The following is a 6000-nucleotide window of genomic DNA, read 5'->3' as shown; positions in this document are numbered from 1 at the left end:
AGGAATGGTATGCGAGATAGAGAATCATTGAAGTTTCAGTCAGGGCGAAATGTACAAAAATGTGACAAAATGACGTAAGCAATCTAGATCCTGTAAATCAGTATATAAGAAGTGGCAGTTGTTTAAAAAATGGACTTATTTCACTGGATGGTAAGCCACAATCTGTTGTTTGCTTTCAAGTCCTATCTGTTCAGAGTATGAAGCCATCAAAGTTAGTTTGGCACTTGGAAAGCAAATATAAGTCTTTAAAATTTATAAAATTTTAATTGTTTGAAAGAAAAATAGAAGCCTAGTACATATTTTGAAAAATCAACAAGCTTGTGGTACTGTATTTGTAAAGTAAGCCAGATTGATAATGCAACACTTGAAGCATAACATTGATAGTACTGGTAGCTAATTTGTGTAAGCCCCATACAATTGGAGACTGATTGCAATGAACTTATCCTAGATTCTTCTTCTTTTGACCAAATTCATTACAAAATTCATTCCATATTGACGGTTTTCACTTTACAAAGGAAAATTTAATATGTCCTCCTATTCAATACATATACATCTCCATCATTAGATGGAGTAATAATAGTCAAATGTGTTTTGAGTTGTTTGAGCCATCTTCAGTGAAAAAAGGGGGGTTAAAGTTATTTACATAATAGAAGCTAAAAATGTGTTAAAACATGATGAACGAACAAACAAAAAACAAAAGGGACATGATGGAAAAAAAGAAAGAAAAAAATTCAATATATTACTTGCACACTTTTTAGTGATAGATGGACACCCTAGTGCTGAATAGGTCGACCTCGGCAATCTTCGAGATTCGTATTGGCAACCTTTGAAACACAAACTATGAATCGCTTATTCATCGCTGTGCGACATCTGGCACACACTTTACGTTCTAGTAGTGTTGTTGTTTACACAGCATAGCCAAATTATAGAATTCATGCTAGGAACAAGATTCGCTCGAGAAATGTTATATAATGTGTGTGTGACACAATTGTTGGCTTAAGATAATAAAGGTTTAGAAAATTCATATCGATCGATCATATTATTGATTCAATTTAGATTTCATTTCTACTCAGTTGGCAGTATTACCAGAACCAGGAGAGCTCCCCCCTTACTCCTCAGCCCCGTACACAAATATATCACAAAAAAGTGTGTGAGTTATAAAAACATTTCCATCATTAGCTGGAGTAATATTTAACTTGTTTGAGACATCTTCAGTGAAAAAAGTTAACATTTTTACATAATTTAAGTTAAAAAGTGTGTTAAAACCTATGAAGAAAAAAATGAAAACAAATGAGATAAGACAGAAACAAACAATAAGTGTACATAGTGAGGTTGTGGACCTTTTAGTCTAAAAATTTTGATGTGTGATACAATTTAAAAACAGGAGGAAATCACTGTGTTAAAAATTCAGAATTGACAGTCTGTCTCTGTAGTCACCATCATGAATAGAGGGGAGCGAAAAACTTGAGAATCTAAGTTTCAGAGGAAACACGTGCCAGGTGAACTGTATGTGACATGTGATGGAAAACCACCAATGAAGTTCAAATTTTAGAATAGTAGCTCTCTCAAAAGGCCTGATCTTCTCAATTTTAGCAGTCCCGTTCTCAATGATTGTTTCCAATGTTGGCTAGGTGTGTTTGCCTTATTTTTAAATAGTCAGGGGGGCAGCAAAAAAATTGAGAAGCTGTGTTAGAGAAGATAACAGATGCCTGGTAAACTGTATGTGACCATAGTGGAAACTGTCAATGAAGTTCCAATTTATTAGGTGATTGTCCTCTTGAAAAAGCCTTTGATACAATGGTCATATGTCCTGGAAAGTACGACAGTCATAGTACATGGACACAGCACGAGATGGCAGTGGATAGGACTGGTACCACACACAGGGTGATGAGACTGCAGTAATAGTCAGGCTCTGTGCAGAATGGATGTGACGAGGTATCTTCAGTGATGGGGGTGGGAAGTACTGGAAAACCTGCCATATTCGCTGGACTTGTCTCCATGCAATTTCGACCCCATCCCCAAAGGGAAAGTACTATTGCATGGGATGTGGTTTGGGACACGAGAAGACATTGTCAACACTGCAAAACATGAAATTGCAAAATTCACACTTGATGAGGTGACTGGTATCTGACGTCTCTACATCACTCTCAACGTGCAGTAGACAATCTAGAGGACTGCTTTGAAGAATTATTGTTTGATGGTTAATTTACTATCTGAGAATAAACATTATTTAGCACAAGGATTTCATGGCTGGCAGTTTTCCCGTTTGATATTCTTCACTTGGTAAATCTACTCAGCATTATTGATACATTCCACAGCACCTGAATTTTGGTTGCAGCATTGATATCATACTTGTCGAAGACTCTAGCTCTGTTTTCTTAAGATTGTCCAGCATTCAAAGTCATACAAGAAGGTGGGAATTACAACTGAATTGTACATGAGAATTTTGGTTGCAGCATTGCTAGCATGTTTGTTGAAGATTCTAGCTCTGTTGAGTGACAAATATAACATTTTTATGCTACTTAATTTGATTATAAACTTTCCTCATCGTGCCAAAGATAAACTTTTATTCATTACAGTACATCTATTCTGTGGTGATGTAATAAACTTCCATGGAACATTTCACTGAAGTCTTTCTATGCCTTGCACATTTTAATCTCGCAAAACTCTTGTATATGAAAGTGTCTAGTGAGCGAGCCCATGCATAGTAAACTGAGAGCAAGTCTTGCTCGCTGCCTGTAGTAAGAGCTGACTGTCCCCTGTGAGTCGTAGACTTTTGGTGACTGGACTGCTGCTGTTTTGTTTGCCATGATGGATTACTTTTTGCTTACCATGGACTCCTATGGTTTGTGTAATGTGGATTGGAATTTTGAAAACAGATAAAAGGTTTCCTGAAGTGTGTGTAAAATGGAGATCTTGTAAAATTTAAGTGTGGTGTTAGTTTACCTTGAAGATCTTAATGGTCAAACTTTTATTTCATTTTCAAACATGTAGTAATTGTTTGTAATTTTCTTAAGGCACCAGGAACATTTTGTCAATTTCATATAAGACCTTACATCTCTCATTATACAACTACCCAGCTATTAACATGGTTCAAACATTTTGGTGATATGATATAAATTTGCTATAAGTAAGTACCGTACATTTTGTCAAACAAGAGTGAAATGGATGTAAACAAACATGGATTAAGAATGTAAGTGTTCTAAACATATTTTATTTTGGCATGTATACATGAATAATTTTGTCTGAGGACTTCCATTTAACATGAAATTATTGCTATTGAATTGTGGAAACCTAATATGGACTTAAAATTCTAAATTACAGTGGAACCTCGGATTGCGAGTAACTTGGTCTATGAGTGTTTTGCAAGACGAGCAAATATTTTAAATACATTGTGACTTGATAAGCGAGTGAGGTTTCGCAATATGAGCATCACGATTACGTACATTTCCACCTCCCCTGTGCCTTTGTTTTCCCCTCCCCCTGCCACTCTCTTTCCTGGGAAAGTGTGTGTAATCATTTCCCGCGCTGAACTTCAGTTGGCGTGCCTCGCTCGCATAGTCAACACCGTACGAGTGTACATGTTTTGTTTCTGTCATCTGTCATATAACTGTTCTGCAACGATGGGCCCTGTGAACGAAAAGAAGGCCAAAAAGGAATTCGGTCAGAAGAAGGAGATGATTACAGTAGATGAATCTGTTCAATGACAATGCAATGTCACATTTTTGTGAACAAAAAGAGGCAAAAGCAACAATCATTGGACAGGTTCCTCGTTAAAGTTGCACGAAAAGGGAACACTTCCAATGAGCCAACCGATAGCAGTGATTCCGTTAGTGAAATTCGTGCTGCACAGTAACTCTTCTCATGTCATCTCTCGTCTCCCTCACACCAACAATGATTCTATTGTAAGGTAAAGTGCAGTTTAATTGTTTTACATTATATTTTGTTTTAGAAATGTTATGCGAATAAATGTTTTTGTGTTGTGGACGAATCATCCGAGTTTCAATAGTTTCTTATGGGAAAATATGCTTTGATATATGAGCGATTTGGATTACGAGCATGTTGCCGGAACGAATTATGCTCGCAATCCAAGGTTCCATTGTATTTACTTGTTTTGAAAGAGGTTTATGTCTCGGTGCATGTTAGGTGAAAATTATTATTGTTATTATATGTAATTTCCAAAACATTTATCTAACTAATTTGCATTGTTGAACTACCATCATAAAATATAATATTAAGCTCTTCTGATTGGTTGAAGAGATAGTGGAACAATGGTACATCTTGTCTAATATTTAATCACAACCAGTTGAATTTCTGGAGCATCTGCTCATTGTCTTGGGCATTGTAACGATAGGTGTCGTGTGGCCTGATTAGCGTCATATGCCACCAAAACATTTGAACCATATTCATAGCTGGGTAGTTGTATAATGAGAGATGTAAGGTCTTATATGAAATTGACAAAATGTTCCTGGTGCCTTAAGAAAATTACACACAATTACTACATGTTTGAAATTGAAATAAAAGTTTGACCATTAAGGTCTTCAAGGTAAACTAACACCACACTTAAATTTTACAAGATCTCCATTTTACACACACTTCAGAAAAACTTTTATCTGTTTCAAAGTTCCAATCCATATTATGCAAACCATAACAGCCCATGATAAACCAAAGATAATCCAATCATGGCAAACAAGACAGCAGTCCAGTCACCAACAATCTACAACTCACAGCGGACAGTCAGCTCTTACTACAGGTTATAAATTTCATGTTGTTGGTCCGTATTGAACTGAGAATAACATATGAGTAAACAACACAGTAAAAGTTTCCACCTATTCAATACAAAATATATTCACAATATTTTAAAGTTACATGGAACTAGTTTCGACCCATCTAGGGGTCATCATCAGCCACATCAAAGCAAAGATCATTCTTGATGAAATCCTAAGAACATGCGTAGCAAGCTGAGAGCAAGTCTTGCTCGCCACCTGTAGTAAGATATGAGTAAACAACACAGTAAAGGTTTCCACCTATTCAATACAAAATATATTCACAATATTTTAAAGTTACATGGAACCCACTAGACACTTTCATATATAAGAGTTTTGCATCGATCTACATATTAAATTTACACTTGAATCTGAAACAAACAGCTTAATCAATTTTCTAGATTTGACCATTCATAGACACCCTTCCTCTTTATCTTACAAAATCTTCAGGAAACCCACACAAACTGCAACTACCATTCGTCAAGACTCCACACATCCCCAAGCACACAAACGTGCTACCTATAAAAGTTTAGTCCACTGTGCCTTCACAATATCCATGTCAAAGTCTGGCTTCATAGCTAAATGGTTAATGTGCTGGCCTTTGGTCACAGGGGTCCCGGGTTCGATTCCTGGCAGGGTCGGGAATTTTAATCATCATTGGTTAATTTATCTGGCACGGAGGCTGGGTGTATGTGTCGTCTTCATCATAATTTCATCCTCATCATGACGCGCAGGTCGCCTACGGGAGTCAAATCGAAAGACCTGCACCTGGCGAGCCGAACATGTCCTCGGACACTCCCAGCACTAAAAGCCATACGCCATTTCATTTAATTTCACTTACCCATGTCAAAGAAGGACTTGAACAACGAACTCAACACTATTCGTGCAATCGCCAAATTTAACGGTTACAATAAGCCCTTTATAGAACAGATTATCAACAAGTTCAGACACCGACCTAAGACCACTCTTACTAAAGAACTAAGGTCACCACTTCTTCCACCTTTACTTTCAACAAAGATGTCTACAAAATCACCAATCTCTTCAGAAAACATTACGTAAAAATTTCCTTCAGAACATATAACAGGAATTCTGAAATTCTGCACAATTCCCCATCACTTAACATATCCAATACTTTTTTTAAGTCCGGAATCTACAGATTCAAATGCAATGACTGCAATTCCTCATACATTGGGCAAATAGGATGCAGTTTCATGACTAGATATTCAGAGCACGT

The sequence above is a fragment of the Anabrus simplex genome, chromosome 5 (genome assembly GCF_040414725.1).
Source record: "Anabrus simplex isolate iqAnaSimp1 chromosome 5, ASM4041472v1, whole genome shotgun sequence".
NCBI classification, from domain to species: Eukaryota; Metazoa; Arthropoda; class Insecta; order Orthoptera; family Tettigoniidae; genus Anabrus; species Anabrus simplex.
Note: the sequence above shows the minus strand (reverse complement) of the source record.